Source organism: Miscanthus floridulus, chromosome 8 (assembly GCF_019320115.1).
Source record: "Miscanthus floridulus cultivar M001 chromosome 8, ASM1932011v1, whole genome shotgun sequence".
NCBI lineage: Eukaryota > Viridiplantae > Streptophyta > Magnoliopsida > Poales > Poaceae > Miscanthus > Miscanthus floridulus.
In genome coordinates, this window is record NC_089587.1 from 87,585,530 (window position 1) to 87,610,445 (window position 24,916).

At 42.0% G+C, this 24,916-nt stretch overlaps 1 pseudogene; it reads left to right on the top strand.

Annotated features, from left to right (window-relative positions):
• Positions 1-11,173: 11,173 nt before the first annotated feature.
• Positions 11,174-24,916, top strand: part of LOC136469534 (uncharacterized) — a 68,333-nt pseudogene continuing 54,590 nt past the window's right edge.

Sequence of the window (24,916 nt, forward strand, 5' to 3'; positions counted from 1 at the left end):
TCATCAAGCATTCATATATAAGCTTTTACATGTGTAACGTACAATTGAAACATGTGAAACATGCCATGTTATTTTATGTTTCCATTTGTGTATGCTTATGATCATGTGTGAATAAGTGTCAGTGGGTGATGTTGGTCACTAAAACACCTTAGCTACACTTAGAATGGCTAATGGAACAATGTTCATGTAGATCACTTTATCTAATTAAGCTCCTAAGTGATGATGTGCTTGTTGAGCCGAGAAGTATTTATAGGTAATTAATGTATAAAATGTTTGTGGAACCTTAGGAATACCTTTAACATGTTTAGAATGTCACTATGAACAACTTTGGTATTCATGACTAAAGCTAGTTTGGTCTCTAAGTCATAGTTATAGTGTAAGTCATCATTTTCAAGTGGTATGTTTGATCTAAGTTGAACTATGTCCTAGAATGTTTGCATGGCAAAGCACCCTTAAGCAAAGTTGTAGTGCTTGATTAGAGCAGCAACTTTTATTTCTAGGTCGCTAATTCAGTGCCAAGCTTGGTCATTTTGAGCTCACAAGAATCAACATTTCACTAATTTTGGAACTTGAAAATTTTTCTAAGTCATATTGAGCTGACAGTTTCGTTGTGGCTGACTTTGGGATGATTTAACTCCATAACCGTTGTGAATTAGGAGATGAGTTCTAAAGCAATTTTGTAGCTGGTATGTAGCTCTACAATTTTTGTTTTGGCATCGTGCACAAATTCGTTTTGGTTTAGGAGATGGGAAGGCTTGAAATCGTGTCGTCAGATCTACCATCGGGCTCTGATGGATGCCGCGTCGCGTCGTGTCGTGGCCAACCGAGTGCAACACCTAGCCACCGTGTGGCCACCGCTGGCCGGCGTCGGGCCCTCATCGCAGCACGCAGGCACGTGCATCTGAGAGGCCACGCTGCTCATTCCGCACTCACACGCTCACTCTCTCCCTCTCCACTGCTCTCTCTCGCTCTCGCTGCGGGAGCACCGAGCGCCGCCGAGCTACAGCGCTGCTCCGCCATTGCCTAGCACCCGCTCCACCATAATATTGTCGCCTCCAGCTTGACAGTAGTTGCGCCATGTTCTCCTCTACCTCCTCGACATGTTAGCAGTGCAAGACGAGCTACGGTGAGAGCAAAATCGCTGTTCTCGTCCTCGCTAGAAAGCTCGGCTTCCATGGCCACCTTCATGGCGAGCTCGTCGCTGCTCGTCTCCATCACACATTCCTTCACATTCTTCATGTTAGAGCTTGGTTAGGGCATAGTCTAGTTTGTAGCACAACCTCATTGTGAATGGTTGCCTCGCCGGTGTGGAACACGATGACCAGCACCATCGCGCTCTCACCACTACACAACCGCGCACGTGGACACCCTTGCCGGTGCTTCCACCCGAACCCTAGATAGTCTAGATAGGTCCACGTCATCACCACGGAGCTCTTGCGCTACTCGCCCAGACTTGCTATGGCCAGAGACGGCCAGCGCACCTCCACGTAGCACCGTCGTGCCGCCATGGTCGGCGACGAGCATGCTCCGTTGCATCTGCGCTGCCACCACGAGTACCAGTCGACGTGGGTTAGTGAGTAGATCATGTAGGTGGGGTTGGTTTCGTTGGAGTGCTCACCATCGATGAGATAGCACCAACCGACCACCGTGCTCTGTTTTCGGGTCTCTAGCGTGTCAGGTCCTCTGACCCGTGTGTCCGTGATGTCAGTGAGAACATTTTAGGGTTTTAGATTATTCTTTTCCAAATTTTGTGCTAACTTTGAAAAATCATAAGTTGAGTTGTAGATGTCTAATTTTGGTGAACCAAATTTTGTTTTGTTCTTCATGAAGTGTAGTATTTTATAAAAATATGATATGTACAATTTCTAGTATTTTTATTGGTGATTAAAATATAGCTAGATAAGTACTTTTTGAATGTTTACAATTTTGTAAAATGTATAACTTGAGCTAGGGATGTGATAAAATTGTGATTCCAATTTTTTTGTCTTGTGTTGATGTGCTCTAGCTAGGAAAAATAATAAACTTGCACTAAACTTGATTGAAATATGATCTTTCTATTTATCTATTGATAAATGGTGTTTTTTGAGGAAAATTATGGGGATAAAAATAAGTAACCTATTGCCATGAAATTTTTTTGTGCATTAGTGTTTCACTAGTATGAAGCTAAGAAAAATATAGAATATATTGTTTCACACTTTTCTATACTGTTAACTATTTTTACTAAAATAAACCTTGCTACCTTGTCATTTCTGTAGAGGATGTTATACATGTTCAAATGGTATGAAATTTTTATAGTAGTCTATTGGGAGCACTTGGAAGCCACTGTAATTTTATGAGAATTGATTGTGCACATTTATTATATGTTTGTTATTTCACCTAATTATCTAATTAAATTAATAAAGGCATGTAAATAAATAAATTGTGCTTGACCATGATGTTTTCTATAGTACTTGTGATACATATAAACTGTTGATGTTAATAGTAAGGCTTAGGAGAAATTGGTTGTATGCAACTAAGTAATTATTGCTTTATAAATCAAACAAATGGTTGCATGCATAGTTTTGGTCGAGTTGATGATTTCATGTTGATAAGGGCCTTTTCTATAAAACTTGTTAACAACAAAGTTGTAGATAACTTATTGATCTACCTTGTGTTAAATTTTCATAGTCATAGGCCTTAGGGTTTAAGAGTTTTGGATGTTAGAATTTTGCTATCTGAAATGTTTACTTCCTAGATAGATTTGAATAACTGAATTGTTTGACCTATATAACTATTGAATCACATTAAGGGTATTAAAAGAAAGTTGTAGATAATTTCATACTATTTCCAAAATGTTCACAACCATATTATTCCAATGTGTATATCTCTAGTTATGGTTAAAAAAATTAGCTACTGTCTTGTATTCTAGTAAATAGATTATAGAAGTGTTTACTTAAGTAATAGAGAAGAGATATGCACCTACTCAGTAAAATAAGATGCACTTGTTATTACTTTCATACCATGCTATTGAAAGTACTTAGGAGGAAGCATTCATCCCGTTGTATCATATTACATGTGTCATCGTATATGCATTCGCAATATCTTATGCCATGCTCATGCATATAGGATCAATCGAGGAGATAACGTTGTTGGAATTCAACGAATAAGAGGAAGGGGATTAGCAGGAGACTCCTCAAGCCATAGCTCTAGGAGAAGAGGAGTAGACTCTAGAAGAGCTCCCTGAGTGCCTAGATCACTGACCCACCTTTTTCCTCAAAGGCAAGCCCTGGAGCATTCTAAGTCTCCCTTGTTTTACATAATACTATTTTAGTCCTTTATGTTTGATGCATTAGATTATAAGAGTTGATTGGAAACACTTGATGCATGGAACTACCTTGTCCAAATACATATACATTTGACCATGTGTAGGTCCAGGATCGAATATATGCTTAGCCATGCTTAGACCGGTAGAAGTCGGGTGATTTTCTGTCACCTACGAGGTATAGGTGGATACCGAAGCACGGTTGGCTATATTTGCTATCGTGGAAAAGAACCATGGGGTAACATAAATGGAGGACGGACGGAGTCTATGTATAGGTTGACTCATGTGATTCCGTCTATGACGATTAAGGACTATACTATTGTTGGGACTTCTGACAAGATTGAACGCATGCCTATCACTTAGCTAGCTGGATAACTCGTTCCGACCGTGAAGCCGAGTAGCTCAACTCAGGTCAGGCCCCACTCTGTAAAAGTGCGCACTCTGGATGGTAGTTCTAACACCTCTAGTGTTATGAGCTCGCTTAGCACAGAGATTACGGCCTAAGAAATTGATCTATACGTATAGTGGGTTAGTTTAATCAAGTGCGATAATGAAAAACCTAATCCCTAGTTATATGGATAAGTTAATAGTTTGACTTAAAAAGTGATTATTTATAAAGCAATAATAATATAGAACATGTGTTGGGGTTTTTATAAACCTATGCCGCCTGGCCGCCGCCCTCCGTCGAAAATCGGCTAGAGCTGGCCCTCCTCTATTCCTCTGCTACGCCGTAGGAAGAAGCGAAGGTGAGAAAATTGAAATCGAAGCTTTTCCAGGGATCCCTACATAAATTGTGTGACTCTAATGAATAGTGCATCACAGTGTTGTGGATCTCAGGTTGAATAGAGAAAAGCATGGGGTCTTTCTACAAAATGCGCGCCCATGCTTGGGCCACGCCGCGTGGGTCGGTCTGTTGGGCCACTCGCCCTGCGCCTCTGCGGCCGTGGCCTGCTCGGCGCCCCGCCTAGGCCGGCCTTGTGCCTCCCACACCTGGGCCACGCGCGCACACTATGCACCTGGGCCATGCATCAGCATGGGCCAGCCGCTTCCGGCTGCTGGGCCGAAAGGGGTTGCCGTCGGCCCTTTCCATTTCTAAATGCTTTTCTAATATAGGTTTCTAGTTTAACTTGTAAAATCAATATAAAATAGTATAGGAATCCAAAAATTGTGAAACCCATTTTGTTAGGCTCCTAAAATCATGATCTATCTATTAGCGTATTTGGTTCATCTAGTTTTAAAATGTTTCCAGGGTTGCTCTAATTATTTTAAAATGTTTAATATTGTTAAAATGTGAACTTGTGGGAATTTTTATGGGGAAATGGTGATAGTGTTGACCCTAAAAATTTTATAGTAAATTACTAATATTATTAGCGGCTCACTATAATTTTTGTAGCACAATAATAATTAGTTTACTAGAGTAGCTAATGATGCCCTATTTTGAATAAAGATTAAATTGATAGAACAAAATAACGAAACGACTTGGGTTTGTATAGCTAAAACATTTGTTGGGAAATGACACCTTTCTTGACAATGTTGATGTGTAGATTAGTATGTTAGTCATTAGAGCTAGCTTGTAGTTTGTAGTATGTACTCTGTTTTAAGAGTTGTTGTTGCCTTGTTAATTAACTGTTGCATCATCTCTGCATCGCATTGCATATCATAACAGGAACGATGGTGGATCGATGGTAGCAAATGGAGTAGCTGAAAAGATGGTGCTAGGGACCAAGACACAAAGATGGAATACTAACTTTTGGTTATATTTTACCCAGGCAAGCCCCGGTGCATAACCCCTACTTTTCTGCACTTTAAATTATATTTGTGCATTAAGTTTTAAGGAGTTGAATGAAACCCACTTGCATATAGATATCTTTATCCGATGAGTCCTACTAGTATGGTAGATTACTATGCTACGGGCCTCCGGTAGAAGTAGGGTGATTGTCTATCACTCGCAAGAGATAGGAAGTATATTATTGTTGTTCCCATATTATTATCACCTGGAATATATATATGAATGATAAATGGTGACTAGGCAAGGATATGGTATGGGTATTGGTGGGTGTAAGAGGTTGTGTCCCGTGGCCAACGGGGCATAGCTTGGTTACACTATTTTCCCTGTCTATGTCGGTTAAGGACCGACCGTTGCATTGGGTTCTAGGCAGGTCACAGACTTATTATCCCAAGCACATACTTATGTATGGGCGCAGGGAAGACTTGTTACTCTCTTGTCATGGGTTCCAGCTCTTTTTGGACTGACTTTCTAGGGTGGTTTTTGGGTGGAGATCCTAGCACTTACTGAGTCCAGGGCTCAGGGGCGGGGGCTTGGAGTCCAAGTTTGGATGGGGACCTAGACCTCGTGACAAGAGGGTAGTGGGTTGGTCCTACTTGTGCCTAGGGTACAAGCGAGGCATGTGTTTCAGGGTACCCAGCTAGGCACATTGATTCATGAATCACCAGGTGATCCAATACGACTTATCTGCAGTCTAGCAATGTAGTAAGAACTGGGAGATGAAAGATGGTAAAATGAATCTGATTGCTTACCACCTGCTTAAAAGTAGCACATGTGCTTACATAGAATGGTTAGTTAATGAACTAATGATGACTGCTAATAATAATTAAATATAAGGACGCACACTAAGTAATGCTTCCTGCAGATGCAATAAATCCACAGCCAGATAGCCTTGCATATTCTTGGAGTCTTTTCTTTTCTCCTATCGGGTAAGTCTTGCTAAGTACAATTAAGTACTCAGGATTTTATTTCCGCCTGTTGTAGGTGACAGGCAGATGCTAGAGCCGACTCTTGTGTGTGGATTCCTCCTGGTGGGCTCAGAGGGGATTCCTTTGTGCTAGGATCATAGTTTTTTATTTATAACTCTTACTAAATGTTTTTATAAATAAAAGTGTTATAATTTGTTGTCATAATTTATATATCAATGCTTCATCATGTCATTAATAGATGATTATTTCCGTCATAACTCTAATAACCTATTCATATTCTGTTGTTATAACAATAAATATTATACTCTAATGTTGCATGAAAAGTGATGTAAGAAATGTCTAAAATGTTGTAAGCTTTATTCTCTCATTTGTGATCCTGGTGGAAAAATGAGGATTTTTCGAGTTTTCCCTGGGGGTGTGCCCGATGAAAACGCATAATTTGGTGTCCTCCCTTGAGTACTTAGTGTCTAATGGAAGACGAGTAATCTTGGGAGGCATTTGATTAGGCGGTTCTACCACAGATGGTATTAGAGCATAAATAAGGAAATAAAGCTTCAAAAACCTTTCTAAAATAAAATTTGACAACAAATTCTTTTCAAAGAATAGAATGTTTGTATGTGAAGTTATATAAGTAGCCCTATTACTATGGTTATGTACCTAGGATAGATGGCACTCTGCTGACTTAGATAGGCTTAATCAAGTTTTCTACAGGTACACTGACCCCGAGCATAGTCCGATAGTATCGACTAGCTACAGGGAGAGAACGATGTGCCAAAAATCTGAGAACGGTTGCCCTATATGTTGGCAACAGTGGAAGGACATATCAGATGTGCATTCATGCATATCCTGTTTGTGCATTGTAGTGCCCATATTGCTTGTAGATATGCCATCCATAGGTGTCACGCGTGTCATATTGTGAACGACTGACTCATTCCTGCTCTGGAGTTATTTCTACACTATGGCTCTATGCTCCATGTTCACCCATTGTTCACGCCGGTCGTGACCCATGTCTCCCCCATACTCTTTTCTACGCTCTTGTCGGACACTTGCCCTGTAGTTGTACTAGTCAGTAATGGCCTCGGACATCTCTCACCTCACATGCATGGAAAACTGGTTGATTCATTCATAGTGATCCTTTGTAGGAACCCTAGTGGACCGCGCCAGGACCACTGACCGCTCTGCCTTTATAAGCAGGGTCTAGCTTAGCCATTGGTACCACCACTCGGTGCACTTTAGCTCGCCTAGCTTTTCCTTTGAGCAAGCTTTTCGCTCAGTCCTTCCTCACAACCATCGCTAGGAATGGCAGGAGCCTGGGTTAGTAGTTACTACCTGAACATTGAGGGTTTCCCCAGAATCCTGCATGCCACCCTACAAAAACTCAGAGTCAAGGATCGTCCCGAGTATGAGGGCTGTGAGTATGAAAAGCATGGTACTGAGCGGTGTGAGGTTACCATCTACATTGGGAAGAGTGAGGAGTTCCCCGACATCACTAAAGCCTGAAATGTGACCGCAACTGGGTTTCGCTTCATCGACACCTACTAGGTTGTGGCCCACAAAGCCTTGTGGTATCTTTGCTAAATCTATGAAGAGCCCATTGCTTGTACCCCCACGAGGTTCTTTCCACCTTTGGAAAAGAATCAATGGGCCTAGAGGGCTCGCATGGAGGATTTGTAAGGGTGGGATGCGCAGGAAGATAGTCCTACCGTGGTGCATTTGATCACATACCTGCTTGCTCTGGATGAGCAGTATGACCGGCAAGCCTCGGAGCTGAGGAAGTGCCTCCAGTGAGCCGAGGAAGCCAAGATCTTTTCTAGGATGCTCTAGGTGCAGCTTGTCAAAGTGCATGCCAGTGCGGCAACTGCTGAGAGTCAGGAGACTGCCATGTCAAAATCTCTAAAGGAGGCTAAAGATCAGCATGTCCATCAGTTGGGAGAAGCCTATCTTGTCACTAGGGCCAAGCAGAGGATGCTAGCTACTGAATGGTAGGACCCATTGATCGTGGAGGGGATCCCTGTCCAACCACCAGAAAGAAGAAGAACCAGTGTTGTAGTACTACCAGCACCTCCACCCTCGAAAGTGTTAGAAGTAGAACCCTTGATTCCTCTCACTCAGCCATTGCCAAGAGAGGAGGCAGATCCATAGCTAGGATGGTAGAAGAATCCGCTGAGCTCGGGAATGAAGATGTGTGGTCCAGAGCAGATTAGTTGCCTTAGGATGATGTACCCATAGTTAGTAGTGTCTTTCATCGCTGTCCCCCGGTATTGTAATCTTTCCATTGTATTTCGGCCATAGTTGTTGAGGTAGTCCGATCGTAGGGAAGGTGAATGATGTGTTGAGAATGGGAGAGTGAATGCCTGAATATTGTACCTGCATAAGACCATTGGAATGTGCATTTGGTTTATTTCGTTGTGTTTATTGCGTCCATCTACCCTTAAGTTTCATGAGATGTGCTTAGAGTTTTCAAAGATGATGTTAAGTGGGTTACAAGAGAAGTTGCCATTTAGATGCCAGTAGACCATCCATGATTGGGTAACATAGGACACTGTATCGGCTAATTGTGGATGTCCCAGCAGAACACTTAAATTTCCTTAAATCAAATCCATTGTTGGATTTGAATTCCTTGTTCCTTGTTGCGAAAGGAACCCTTGTTGTTTGAATTTTTCTTGCAATACTCCTCTTATTCTGTGGTCTATGACACCACCGCCTTCATGGCGTGTGAGTTGGTAATAGTTGCCTTGTTAATAGCTTATGGTGCCATGACAAAACCGAGGGCCCCTGTGGAATAGCTGCCACATGATGACGCTGCTCGGCACGCGCTGGTATCAAGGTTGCTGACCAAGTACCTTTACCAAGTTACACCACCATACCGCTTTTGCTACAAAATATTCTCCTTGGAAATGTTCGGGTGTTCAAATGGGAAATTCACAATGGGTTGATGAAATAGTGTTCTCTCAAAGTAAACAAGAGGAGGTGGTTTTGGAGGAAGAATGTATGACATGGTCTTAGTTTACATGAAAGACGGATGTGGTCTAGGAAGGGAAAGCAAAACAAGAGTAGAATGGAAAGTTAGCCTCGGGTAGTAGGTAGTGCTTGGCAAAGCCTAAGTGGATGTCATGTCCCAAGCCCTGTGTCTAGCTTGACTGCACTACCCATGCCGAGTTATTTCGCTACATGCCTTATGGATGTTGTCTATGTTGGGCCCATTAGCACCCCATTCTCGTGTGGCCACAGCATCGTGCCGCACTCGCCATACTCGTGCACTGTGCGTTTCTCCTTTTCCCAGCAACCGGTCGGCTCTCGACCCCCACATGCTTGTCCCCGCACCGAACCCCCCTTCCCCCTTCCTTCTTTCTTCTTTTGGGGACACGATTGCCTGCACGCCTCCCTCATCAAGCGAACCCCTCTCCTTATCCTCTCCGCCGCTGGCGTAGGGCGCACCATGGTCGACTTTATCCCCATAGCATGAACCATCTGTGCATCCCATTCATGCTGTCTCCACTTCCGGTGCATTGCACCCCACCTCCATTCGCCACTATAAGATGCTCTTGGTCCTTGTTCGTCTTCTTCATCCCCATCCACTTGAATTCGACGTAGAGCTACGAGATCTAGTCATCATCCGAAGAATTAGGCTCTTTAGTCAGAGGTGATTGTGTAATCTGAGAAGAAGGGATCTAGTTTTTGAAGAAGTTCAAGTTCCCTTTGGTTAGTTGGTCTTAGGGTTCACGATGTTTGACTTCTTAGTCTCCTGTTTCTGGATCTGTTGGTCATACACCATATTTTGGATAATCATTATCTTGTTGTTTCTCCATTGCCCTCGTCTATCTCGACTTCTAGATTAAGCCTTGGTTGTACTAGGTTGCTCTTAACCATGTATCCCTAAATCTCCGTGTGGTTTAGTATTTGAAGTCGTGTAATCTTTCGTGTAATCTTTGATCTACAAAATGTAATCGTGTTTCCCCTCTTCCGGTTCTTGCTTCAAATCTCAGGATGAGATTCTTTTTAAGGGGGGTTGGTTGTAACACCTCTAGTGTTACGAGCTCGCTTAGCACAGAGATTATGGCCTAAGAAATAGATATATACATAAGTGGGTTAGTTTAATCAAATGCGATAATGAAAAAACTAATCCCTAGTTATATGGATAAGTTAATAGTTTGACTTAAAAAGTGATTTTTTATAAAGCAATAATAATATAGAACATGTGTTGGGGTTTTAATTAAAATTGAATTACAAGTCGAGTAGATGAAAACGCAACTTGGGTTTTGGAAAACAAATGTTGTCAACTACGGTTTTTGCCAGCTCAAAAATCAAATTGGAAATTAAAATTGACCTTTCATTGAATCGGCAAAAAATTGAAGTTATGTTGAAAGTACACTTTTTGGTGATTTATAAAATGCAAAATAGTTAAATAACGCCCTGATGTCTTGGTTCTATTGTTTGGTACAAAGCGTGTGCTATGCTGTGAAATGGTTGTTGGTGAAGTTTGGTAAGGTTTTGACTGTTTAAAAATTCAACCAAAAGTGCTTAGGTACATTAGTTCTAACTGAAACTGTGAATTCTTTCATGTATGAAACGATAGTAGACAATGCCATTTTGGCATTCAATTTTCAACAAAAATGGTTAAGCACTACATCTATGTTTTCACACGATCGGTTGCAGTTAGGTGTATACTAGGACATGGTGCAGGTCGTGGTTACGTTAGAGTTACGATGCTCACGCAAATATTGACCGAACTTTGCTAGAGTATGGGGAGGGCATGTCGTTGGTGCTCTATTCATGAACCGGCAACTGTAGCGAGCGATCTTAGCTGCTCACCTCAACTACCTCGCCCCGCTGGCTTTGAGCCATTCATCCCACCTACCGAACTGCTATCCTCGCCTCTGCTCTCTCTCACTCTTCTAGTCTTTGCCTCTATTTGCGTGTCTTGCTTGTCTTTGCCTGCCTTGCTTGTCTCTACCTGCCTTATTTTTCTCTGTTTGCCTCTGCTTGCTTCTGTCTACCCCTGCCAAGCCGAGCAACCGCCATGGTCACGCGCCATCGCACCTCACGCCTGCCCATCGCTGGCCCTCCCCCTCACGAGCACGTGCGCGTGTGAGCCTCATGGTCCTGCACTAGACCATAGCCCTCAGCGCCGCCCCTCCCTTCCCACTCCTCGCCACCATGTCCGTCACTGCCGTGTCCATGGATGGGTTCCTCGCATGGGCCGTTGAGGCTGAGCCCTGGTATGACTTTACCATCGCTCTCCTCCCTCTCACTGAAGCCTACGCGTGGCTCCTCTTCGCCTCACTCCTCCTCGCACCCTACGGCTCCTCCCGTGCCCCACATGCTGGCGCCGCCGCCGCCGCCAAGGTGCACCACGAGTGCACTGCTCATCATCTCCCCTCTCCCCTCTATGCCACCGTGGCTCAGGCTATTGGCCCACTCCCACCTCGCGGGTGCCTACGCTATCCTAGGGGCATTCGTTGCCGCACCCGCCATCGCCCCGTGGATGCCATGTGCTTGCGTGGCTAGGATGCCGTGGGCTGCCTCTAGCCATGCCAATAGCGCCCGCGTGCATGGCCAAATCCACTGCTACTCCTATGCCGCCTGGCCACCGCCCTCCTCTAGAAATCATCCAGAGCTGGCCCTCCTCTGTTCCTCTGCTACGCCATCGGAAGAAGCGAAGGTGAGAAAATTGAAATAGAAGCTTTTCCAGGGATCCCTACGTAAATTGCGTGACTAATGAATAGTGCATCACAGTGCTGTGGATCTTGGGTTGAATAGAGAAAAGTGTGGGGTCTTTCTACAAAATGTATGCCCGTGCTTAGGCCACGCCGCGTGGGTCGGTCTGTTGGGCCACTCGCCCTGCACCTCCGAGGCCGTGGCCTGCTTGGTGCCCCGCCTAGGCTGGCCTTGTGCCGCCCGTGCCTAGGTCGCGTGCGCGTGCTATGCGCCTAGGCCGCTTCCAGTTGCTGGGCCGAAAGGGGTTGCCGCCGGCCCTTTCCATTTCTAAATGCTTTTCTAATATAGGTTTCTAGTTTAACTTGTAAAATCAATATAAAATAGTATACGAATCCAAAAATTGTGAAACCCGTTTTGTTAGGCTCCTAAAATCATGATCTATCTATTAGCATATTTGGTTCATCTAGTTTTAAAATGTTTCTAGGGTTGCTCTAATTATTTAAAAATGTTTAATATTGTTAAAATGTGAACTTGTGGGAATTTTTATGGGGAAATGGTGATAGTGTTTACCCTAAAAATTTTATAGTAAAATACTAATATTATTAGCGGCTCACTGTAATTTTTGTAGCACAATAATAATTAGTTTACTAGAGTAGATAATGATGCCCTATTTTGAATAAAGATTAAATCGATAGAACGGAATAACAAAACAACTTGGGTTTGTATAGCTAAAACACTTGTTGGGAAATCACACCTTTCTTGATGATGTTGATGCGTGGATTAGTACGTTAGTCATTAGAGCTAGCTTGTAGTTCGTAGTATGTACTCTGTTTTAAGAGTTGTTGCCTTGTTAATTAACTGTTGCATCATCTCTGCATCCCATTGCATATCATAATAGGAATGATGGTGGATCGATGGTATCAAACGGAGTAGCTAAAAAGATGGTGCCAGGGATCAGGACACAAAGATGGAATACTAACTTTTGGTTATATTTTACCCAGACAGACCCCGGTGCATAACCCCTACTTTTCTGTACTTTAAATTATATTTGTGCATTAAGTTTTAAGGAGTTGAATAAAACCCACTTGCATATATATATATATATATATATATATATATATATATATATATATATATATATATATATATATATATATATATCTTTATCCTATGAGTCCTACTAGTATGGCAGGATCATGTAGATTACTATGCTATAGGCCTCCGGTAGAAGTAGGGTGATTGCCTGTCACTCACGAGAGATAAGAAGTATATTATTGTTGTTCCCATATTATATATATATATATATATATATATATATATATATATATATATATATATATATATATATATATATATATATATATATATATATATGAATGATAAATGGTGACCGGGCAGGGATATGGTATGGGTATTGGTGGGTATAAGAGGTTGTGTCCCGTGTCCAACGGGGCATAGCTTGGTTACACTGTTTTCCCTGTCTATGTCGGTTAAGGACCGGCTGTTGCATTGGGTTCTAGGCAGGTCACCGACTTATTATCCTGAGCACATACTTGTGTATGGGCGCAGGGAAGACTTGTTACTCTCTTGTGATAGGAGGGTAGTGGGTTGGTCCTGCTTGTGCCTGGGGTACAAGCGGGGCGTGTGTTTCTAGGTACCTAGTTGGGCACATTGATTCGCGAATCGCTAGGTGATCCGGTATGACTTGTCTGCAGTCTAGCAATGTAGTAAGAACTGGAAGATAAAAGATGGTAAAATGAATCTGATTGCTTACCACCTGCTTGAAAGTAGCACATGTGCTTACATAGAATGGTTAGTTAATGAACTAGTGATGACTGCTAATAATAATTGAATATAAGGATGCACGCTTAGTATTGCTTCCTGCAGATGCAATAAACCCACAGCCAGATAGCCTTGCATATCCTTGGAGTCTTTTCTTTCCTCCTATTGGGTAAGTCTTGTTGAGTACAATTGAGTACTCAGGGTTTTATTTCCCCCTATTGTAGGTGACAGGCGGATGCTAGAGCTGACTCTTATGTGTGGATTCCTCCTGATGGGCTCAGAGGGGATTCCTTTACGCTGCGGTCATAGTTTTTATTTATAACTCTTACTAAATATTTTTTATAAATAGAAGTGTTATAATATGTTGTCATAATTTATATATCAATGCTTCATCATGTCATTAATAGATGTTTATTTCTATCATAACTCTGATAACCTATTCATATTCTGTTGTTATAACAATAAATATTATTCTCTGATGTTGCATGAAAAGTTATGTAAGAAATGGCTAAAATGTTGTAAGCTTTATTCTCTCATTTGTGATCCTAATGGAAAAATGAGGATTTTTCGGGTTCTCCCTTGGGGTGTGCCCGACAAAAATACATAATTTGGTGTCCTCCCTTGAGTACTTAGTGTCTAATGGAAGACGAGTACTCCTAGGAGGCATTAGATTAGGTGGTTCTACCACAGTAGTAAGGATGTGTGGGGAGCCAGGCGTGAGCCCAAGGGCAGGCCAGGCCTGAATGTCCTGGCAGCTGGTTGTCCCTGATTGTGCAGCGTTGGGTGAACCCGCGAAATGTGGACCTAATTTATACCAAAGGTGACCTAAGGTGACCATTGATCTAGTCTACCTAGGTTTATGTTAGGAATAAATTCCCAGCTAGTTGAAATCGATTTGAATTGCCGTCTCTCCCAGATAGTGACAAACTTGGCTAGCCCCAACATCGTAGTAATTGTATTATAGAATGTGATGGTTCGAATAAACATGGAATTACTACATCTACTATGGTTACTATTGTATGTTATCAAATGATATACCACATGTATGGCATAGGACAGTTGCTAATCTAGAGATGAATAGCTATAATTAACTTGATGACTGGACTATAATTGTATAACTAAGTTAATCGCTTTTTATGCAAAATGTTGTCAAGCTAACTCTACTTATAAAGCCTTGCATAATCCTTGGAGTCAATTTATTTCTGGTTTATGATGGGTAAGTCTAGTTGTGTACCTTCTCATACTCAGGGTTTTATTCCCATTGTTGCAGATGGTATAGTTTATCATGGCTATTGCAAGAACTGCTTCTATCCCGCCTTGGATGAGGAGTAAGCCTTGGGCAAGCATCTTTAATAATCCCTCTTATATGCTTTTGTGGATTGTGATCATGAGATGGCACTATATTTGAACTATGTTGGCAAATGCTAGTTTTGAACTTTAATTTACTTCCGCTACTATCTATCGAACTTGGTTTGTAATAACCTTATTTCTCACTCTGATGAATGAACTGTATCTATGAACTTTATGTAACATGTGACATGTATGTTGAATCATGCACGATCTTGGTTGTATGTGGATCATTTATCGAGACCCGTCATTGTACTTGATGGACTACCGGGTTTATATGGGCTCAAGTATGACAGTACGACCGCTTGCGGGCTGCCATTGTACTTGTGCTCTTATAAATTGGTCGGTTCTACGACAATTTTACTCTCAAGTGAGCAACTAACAACGATATTGTGTAGCACAATAGGATATAACAAATTAAATCCATCTTCCAACAAGACTTCCAAAGTGTTGCAATGAGATTTTTGACTAAGTGCATCTGCTACAACATTGGCTTTTCTTGGATGGTAGTGCACTTCCAAATTGTAGTCCTTGATCAGCTCTTACCATCTTCGCTACCTCATGTTCAGCTCAGGTTGAGTGAAGATATATTTGAGACTTTTGTGGTCAGTATATATGTGACATATGTTTCCCAACAAATAATGTCTCCATATCTTCATCGCATGAACAACTGTTGCAAGCTCTAAATCATGCATAGGGTAATTGACTTCATGCTTTCTCAAATGTCGAGAAGCATAGGCAATAACTCTTCCTTCTTGCATGAGCACACACCCAAACCTATACCCGATGCATCACAAAACACATCGAAAGGTTTTTTAATGTCAGGTTGTGCTAGAACAAGAGCTATAGTTAAAAAGGTCCTTAGGGTGTGAAAGCTGCTTCACACTTTGGTGTCCAACTAAACTTTTCATCTTTTTGAAGTAGTCTGGTCATGGGCTTAGCTATCTTGTAGAAATCATGAATGAAATGATGATAGTAGCCTGCTAACCCTAGAAAACTCCGAACTTCATGAACCGAAGTCCGGGCCTTCCAAACCATGACCTCTTGTACTTTAGATGGGTCTACAGAAATTCCATCTCTAGATAACATGTGACCCAAGAAAGGTACTTTGCTCAACCAGAATTCACACTTGCTAAACTTGGCATATAACTTATGTTCCCTCAATCTAGACAGAACAATTCTCAGATGCTCTGCATGGTCTGCCTCATTCTTAGAGTAAATCAACATATCATCGATAAACGCAGCCACGAACCTGTCGAGCTCGGGCATAAATACCAAATTCATCAAGTACATGAAGTAGGCAGGAGCATTCGTTAGTCCAAAAGACATGACCAAATACTCGTACAAGCCGTATCTAGTGGAGAAAGTTGTTTTAGGTATATCCTCTGGCCTGATCTTAATCTGATGATAGCCTAACCTCAAGTCAATCTTGGAGAATACCTTTGCTTTTGCCAACTGATCAAACAAGATATCAATACGAGGCAAAGGATACTTGTTCTTAATGGTCATGGCATTAAGCGGCCTATAATAAACACACATTCTCAAGGACTTGTTCTTCTTTACAAACAAAGTTGGTCATCCCCATGAAGACGAACTAGGTTGACTAAGATCTTTGTCCAATAGTTCTTGTAACTGAATTTTAAGTTTAGCTAACTCATTTGGTGGCATCCTATAGGGTCTTCTTGATATAGGTGCCATACCTGGCACTAACTCAATCTTAAATTCCACATCCCTATCAGACAGTAAATCTAGCAACTCATCTAGAAATACATCAGAAAACTCAAACCATTGGAATATCACAAAGGGCAGTGGCTTGGATAGCACAAGACAAGTTTTGGAGATCAAAGCTTTGGGGAAGTGATACTAGAAAAACATTACCTCCCTTTGGTTCTCTCAACATAATTGTCCGAGTGCATGTGTCAATGAGAACCCCATGATCACTCATCCATTTTATGCCTAAGATCACATCTATGGCTAATCCGGGCAATACTATTAGATCCATCGTATACTCCCACTCTTGTATAGAGATGAGCACATCTCTGACTATTTAGTTTGTAGAGATAGTAGCCCCAGCCAAACTTATACTATAACCACCCTTGTTTACCCCAATTACTTTCTGATCATACTTAGATGCAAATGTTTGGCTCATAAATGAATGAGAAGCTCTAGAATCAAATAAAACAATGGCGGGATGTTTGTTAACAAGAAACATAAAGGCAGTGACAACATCTCTTATAGGAACTTCTTCAACAGCGGTGTAATGCACGTATCCAGGACGTGCTTTAGGATATGCCTATCTTTGATTGCCTAGGTTTTTATTACTATTCTTCTTAGGATAGTGTCATTCCTTGGCCTAATGACCCAACTGATTATAGTTGAAGCATGGCTGATTGCTCCTAGGTCCTACTGAGCTTCCTTGCCCTCTGTTTCCCTTGGGTAGGGCAATGGTGAACGCCTTACGAAACACCTTCTAAGGTCAGTTGGACTGGGCTTTTGACAGAGGAGGCCTGATCTTGGGCGCGGGTGGATGAAACTGTGGCCTAGCCACCACTAGAGTTCTAGACTAGGAAGATCCTAAGGTGCCTACCTCAGCTGCTCTTTTGTGGCCCTTCACCGCTGCGTGTAGATTGTTCTAGTTCTCCTGAGTCAAGGCATCACTGATGAACTCATTGTATGTGGTGCACCTCAAGATGGCCATAGTTTTCATTAGCTTAGTGCTAAGGTCTCTTTTGAAGCTTTCAATCTTCTTTTCCTTTGTATCGACGAACCCTAGGGCATAACGGGACAAATTGTTGAAAGCAGGCATGTACTCCGTAAGGGTCTTGGTCCCTTGTTTGAGTCACATGAACTCGGCTGCCTTCATGCACATTAGCCCTGGGGAAAAGTGATGTCCCCTAAAGGCTAACTTAAATTGCTCCCATGTGACCCGAGAGTTGGCAGGTAGATGTGGTAGAACTGCCCAAAATAATGCACTTATGGAGGCGCTTGTCTTCCACTAACACTAAGCGCCCTGAGAGCGAGCTACATCGAACGGGTTCCGTCAAGCACACCCCGAGGCAGAGCCCGAATAATCCACATTTTTCCCCAATGATCCAATAATGAGAATGAGTTACAAACTTAGTCCATTTCATACATCTAGAGTACTTAAAATTTTTATTATTACATTACCAAATTCAGAGTCCGGAATATTAAATAGCGGAATGAAAATAAACATCAGATAACATCTATCGATAATAAGTAAGGGTCCATTTGTGCCCACCAGAAGAATCCTTCACACAACGGCTACCCCTCAAGTAGTACCTACAACAGGGGCAAATAAACCCTGAGTACATAATGTACTCGCAAGACTTATCCGACTAGTGGGAATAATTTCTCGACTCCAAGGGGTTATGATAAGCTTTATGGTTTGATGGTTTCCTTTTTGCAGAAAGCAATACTAATAGTGAATTCTTATTTCTATTATTATTAGCAGTCATGATTAACTCATTACCTAGCCATTCTATGTAAGCACATGTTCTACTTTCAAGCAAGGGTTGAGCAAACAGTTCCATTTCATCACCTTTCCTCTTTTAGTTCTTACTACGGTGCTAGAGTGTAGACAAGTCATACCGACATGGCAGGGATTCGCGAATCAATGTGCCCAGCTAGGTATCCCAAAACACATGCCCAGCTTGTACCCTAGGCACAAGTAGGACCAACCCACCACTCTCCTATCAAGGGTGAAAGCATCTAGGCCCCTAGTTGGGTTTCGGTGATTAATGAGAATACGTGATTACTGTGACTAACGTATGTTTTGCAGAAACAATTACGTTAGGTCACAGTAATGGAGATCGATTGGGCAATCATGTTTATCATGCCCCTACGATGGAAATTGTTTTGGTTTTCAAAGGATGGATGACAGGGTTAAGGATGGACTAGTTCTAAGTGTCGATTGGAGTTGGAAAGACACTTAGAGTAGTTTAGGATTTTGTTTTTCCTTTGGCCGTACTATTAAGGGGGGTATGAATGGGTAGTTTGACCTAGGTGAGTCTATGAGTTAGGTGTGGTGCACACTTGTTAAAACTATCACTAGGTAGCTCCACAATAGCCCTTTGATCCTATGGAGCAAACTTCATTCACATATGTTCGAGAGTTGGAAGTGAATGGAGAGTCAAATACTGACCGGACGCTGGCTCCGGTGTGACCGGACGCTGGCTCAGGGTCCAGTCAGTTCATTTGACCAAGGTGAAAGCGTCTGGAAGTGACTGGATGCTGTGAGGTCATGCCATCGGACGCTGAAGGGCCAGCATTCGGTCGACTCCAGTAAGGTTCCAGAGAGGGAAAATCATGATCGGATGCGTTTGGTCAGTGCTGACCGGATGATGACAGCGTCCGGTCACACTGTAAACACTGGAGTTCGGGGTATACTGACCGAAGCATCCGATCAACATGACCGAAGCGTCTGGTCACCCCGTAGAGGCACATAACGGTTCATTTTTCAGCCGGTGTTATAAATACAACCTCCACTCGTGTGTGGGGGTACTTTTGCTCATTCCAACAGCTAAGAAACACCCTAGAGAGTGCCCAGAAGAGCAAGGTCCTTGTGAGGTGATTGAGATTTGAGAATCCAAGAGAGAGTCCTCATTAGTGAAGATCAAGAGTAGCAAAGTGTGCATCCACCTTCTCATTAGGCTTGTCGCGGTCAAGTGAGAGTTCGTGCTTGTTACTCTTGGTGATCGCCATCACCTAGATGGCTTGGTGGTGATTGGGAGTTCGGTGTTCACCCGACGGAGCTTGTGGGTGACCCAACTCAAGTTGTGAGCGGTTGTGGGTGATTCACCATGACGGAGTGTCGAAGAATCAACCCGTAGAGAGCACTTGATCCTTGTGCGGATCAAGGGGGAGCAACACCCTTGCGCGGGTGCTCCAACGAGGACTAGTGGGGAGTGGCGACTCTCCGATACCTTAGCAAAACATCGCCGTGTTCCTTTCTCTCTATTTGCTTTGAGCATTTACTTTGAACATTTACTTTGAGCAATTCAATTCATGTCTTTACATTCTTAGAATTGCCATACTAGAGTAGGTTTGGAACTTAGGTTGCAAGTCTTTTGTGCGGTAGAACAATTAGGAACACTTTCTAGGCACAAGGGGTTAATTGGGCTAACCATAGGATTTAATTATTGCGAAGAAATTTAGAATTAGCCCAATTCACCCCCCTCTTGGGCATCTTGATCCTTTCAATTGGTATCAGAGCCTCGTGCTCACGTATTTAGGCTTAATCGCCTAGAGCAAGATGTCTTACGGGGATGGACCTCCTCCTATCTTTGAGGGAGATGACTTTCCTTATTGGAAAATCTGCATGGAGGCGTATCTAGAGGCTCTAGATGTTGGTATACTTAGAGCCGCCTCACAAGGCTTCCCAAAACCTTGGGATGCTACTAACCTATAAGGCGATGAGGTTAATTACGAGAAGTGGAATGCAAAGGCTCGAAACACCATCTTTAGAGGCCTTTGCAAAGATGTGTTTAATCGAGTGAGGAACCACAAAGATGCCCATGCACTATGGTCAGACATTTGTGTGCTCCATGAGGGAACTAAGAGTGAGCGTGAGGAACGCTATCATCTTGTCATAAAAAAGCTCAACTCTTTTGAAATGCTTCCTAAAGAATATGCTAATAAAATATATTCACGTTTGAATGTTCTTGTAGAGGAAGTCAATGGGCTTGGACTTACTCAAATGCAACCATCTGATGTTGTAAGAAAGATCTTGAGTGTCCTCCCCATTGAAAAATATGGGCATATTATGACCGTGCTACATCAAGGTGATCTTTCCACCGCTACACCGACACAAATCTTGGGAAAGATCAATGCTTATGAGATGTACATGCACATGACACAGCATTCAAAGCTAGCCAAGAGAAGGGCAAAGCAAGACTTGAGTATGAGAGCTCAAGTGAAGATGAAGTTGATGATGAAAGTCTTGCTCTCATGGTAAAGAAGACCACCAAGATGCTAAAGAAGCTCAACAAGAGTGGCATCAAGTTTGATGGCAAGAAGAAGAAGTTCTTCACAAGCTCTAGAAGGAAGCCAATCTCCAAGATGGATTGCTACAATTGTGGAGAACTTGGTCATCTAGCTCACCAATGCACAAAGCCCAAGAAAGACAAGTTCAAGAACACGAACAAGGGCAAGAAAGATGACTCAAGCAATGAAGATGAAGATGAGAAGAAAAAGAACAAGCCATACAAGAAGAGAGATGGCAAGAAGAAGGATTTCCACAAGAAGAAGAAGAGTGGAAAGGCTTACATCATCGGTGATTGGCTCACGGACATTGATTCATTTAGTGGATCATCCGATGATGATAGTGACAACGAGAAGGTGGCTGCCATTGCTATTGACTCATCATCTTCACCGCCACCACCACCATCATTCTCTACACACCTATGCCTTATGGCCAAAGGTGAACGAAAGGTATCACATGATGATGATAGTAGTGGTGATAATCATGCTCATAATGATGATAGTGATAGTGATAGCGATGATGAATATGAGTCACCTACTTATGATGATCTTGCTAAATTACTAAAGAAATACACTAAGATCATTATAAAGACTAAAGCTAAAAATGAAAAGCTTGAGATTAAGAATGATTCTCTTTTAGCTAAATATGAGATAGCCGAAAAGGCTAGTGTTGAGGTTAGAGAAGCAAACGATGCTATATCATCCAAACTCAAGGAGCTCAAATCTTCTAAGAAAGAGCTCAAAGATAAACATGATAAACTTGAGTGGGTGCACAAAGAGCTCATCACTAGCCATAACAAGCTAAAGGATGAATATACCACTCTTAAGGTTAATCATGATACCCTTGTTATTGCTCAAGAATTTTTACCCAATGAGCCACATGATGCCACTAATGATGTTGTTAAGATTGATGTAGCTACATCATGTGATGATCTAATTGATGAGAGCATTGAGCAAGGATCTAGTGGCAAAGGCAAGCAAGTGGTTGAGTGCAATGACTATGATGAGTATGTCAAGCTCAAGCATGACAATGAAAAGCTAAAGAAAGAGTTTGAAGAGTTCAAAACCCACAACACCATTGTGCTAGAAACTCTTGATCATGATGGCAACTTGATTCTTGAGAATGAGAAGCTAAAAGAAGAAAACAAGAAACTCAAGGAAGAAAGAAACAAGGTTGCACTCAAGGAAGATAAAAGTAGTGATGCACTCAAGGAAGAAAACAAGAAGCTCAAGTTGGAGAAAGAGCATCTTAAGATTGGATTGAGCAAATTCACAAGAGGCAAGCATCTTCAAAGTGAGCTACTAATGAACACCATCATGAAGATGGATAGAAGTGGCATTGGGTACTTGGCAAACCAAGAGAAGAAGCCTCAAGCTCAATAACAATACAAGTCAAAGCCAAAGCCAAAGAGATGTTTTGAGTGTGGACAAGAAGGCCACTTTGCTCATGAGTGCCAAACTCTACCACCACAACCCTTGCCCAAGCATGCTAGACCTTTTGCTTTCAATGCTCACTACACGCTTAGAAAGGATTCTAGTGGAAAGATGAAAGTGATGTTCTTAGGACCTCCAAATAAGAATAGGCCTAAGAATATTTAGGTTGCAAAGTCACTTGTTGAGAAGGTGAAGGGCCCTCAACAAGTTTGGGTTCCTAAAGCTTGATCTCTTGTGTGTAGGTGAACTATAAGACCGGTGGAAGTCATCGGGTTATTGATAGTGGTTGCACACAACATATGACCGATGATCCTCGTATGTTCACCTCACTTGATGAAGAAGTAGATGGGCAAGAAAGAATCACATTTGGAGATAACTCAAAGGGCAAGGTCAAAGGATTGGGCAAAGTGGCAATATCAAATGATCATTCCATCTCCAATGTGCTATATGTTGCTTCATTGAGTTTCAACTTGCTATCCATTGAACAATTGTGTGATCTTGGCTTCCAATGCTTGTTTACTGAGAAGGAGGTTGTTGTATCCAAGAAAGATGATGATCATGTGATATTCAAAGGATTTAGATACAACAATCTATATCTAGTGGACTTCACCTCCAAAGATGCAAACTTGAAGACATGCCTATTCACCAAAACAACACTTGGATGGCTATGGCATAGAAGACTTACTCATGTTGGGATGAGCTCACTCAAGAAGCTTATGAAGAATGATTTGGTGAGAGGGTTGAAGGATGTGAAGTTTGAGAAGGACAAGCTTTGTAGTGCATGTCAAGCCGGCAAGCAAGTTGCAAATACCCATCCAACAAAAGCTTTCATGTCAACCGCAAGAGTGCTAGAACTCCTTCACATGGATTTATTTGGACCAACAACATACAAGAGTTTGGGAGGAAATCTTTATTTTCTTGTGATTGTTGATGATTATTCAAGGTATACATGGGTGTTCTTCCTTCATGACAAATCCGAAGTTGCATCTTGCTTCAAGAAGTTTGCCAAGAGAGCACAAAATGAATTTGAAGTGAAGCTCAAGAAGATAAGAAGTGACAATGGGAAATAGTTTGACAACACAAACATAGAAGCTTATTGTGATAAAGTTGAAATCAAACATAAAGTCTCCGCAACATATACTCCTCAACAAAATGGTGTAGTTGAGAGGAAGAACCGGACATTAATCACTCTTGCAAGAATAATGCTTGATGAGTACAACACCCCCAAAGCTCTATGGGCGGAAGCAATCAACACCGCATGCTATGCATCCAACCACCTATTCCTTCAAAAGTTCTTTGGCAAGACACCTTATGAGTTGCTCAATGGGAAGACGCCGGACGTCTCCTTCTTTAGGGTGTTTGGTTGCAAATGCTACATCTACAAGAAGCGGCAACACCTAGGGAAGTTCCAAAGATGTTGTGATATTGGTTTTCTTGTTGGTTACTCATCAAAGTCCAAAGCATATAGAGTATTTAATCATGCCACCAGCTTGGTTGAAGAAACATATGATGTGGTATTTGATGAATCTAATGGCTCCCAAGGAGCACATGAGAATCTTGATGATGTAGGTGATGAACCATTGAGGGAAGCTATGAAGAACATTTTGGTTGGAGACATCAAGCCTAAAGATGATGTACAAGTCATTGATCCACCTTCTTCATCAATTGAGCCATAAGCTGATGAAAAAGATGGGATAGTAGAAAATGAAGATACTCATGTCTCCCATGAACAAATGGTGGTACAAGCACAAGATGTTGATGCTCCACAACCTCCCCCTCAAGTGGTCAATAGAAGAAATACACCCCTACTTCAAGATCATCCACAACATCTCATCATAGGGAGTCCATCAAAGGGTGTAATGACTAGATCTCAAAAACTTGCTTCATTTATTGCTCAATACTCTTTTGTCTCTTGCTTTGAGCCTACTAAGGTAGAAGAAGCTCTTCAACATCCGGATTGGATAAATGCCATGCATGAAGAGTTGAACAACTTCACTCGCAATGAAGTTTGGACTCTTGAAGAGTGGCCAAAAGATGCAAGAGTCATTGGAACAAAGTGGGTGTTTCCAAACAAGCAAGATGATCAAGTTGTTGTTATGAGGAACAAGGCAAGACTAGTTGTAAAGGGGTTCTCTCAAGTTGAAGGTTTGGATTTTGGAGAGACCTTTGCCCCGGTTGCAAGATTAGAAGCCATCCGTATTCTCTTTGCATATGCATCACATCATAAAATAAAACTTTATCAAATGGATGTGAAAAATGCATTTTTAAATGGCTTTATAAATGAACTAGTCTATGTTGATCAACCTCCCAGGTTTGAGGACCCTAGATATCCTAATCATGTTTATAGGTTGTCCAAGGCACTATATGGGCTTAAGCAAGCCCCAAGAGCTTGGTATTAGCGCCTTCGGGACTTCCTCATTGAGAAGGGCTTCATCATTGGGAAGGTCAACACCACACTATTCACCAAGAAGCTTGATGGGCATATCTTTATTTGTCAAGTATATGTCGATGATATCATTTTTGGATCATCAAATGAAGATTCATGCAAAGAATTTAGTGAATTGATGTCGAAGGAGTTTGAGATGTCAATGATTAGAGAGCTTACATTCTTTCTTGGTTTTCAAGTCAAGCAAATGAGAGAAGGGATTTTCATCTCTCAAGAGAAATATACTAATGATC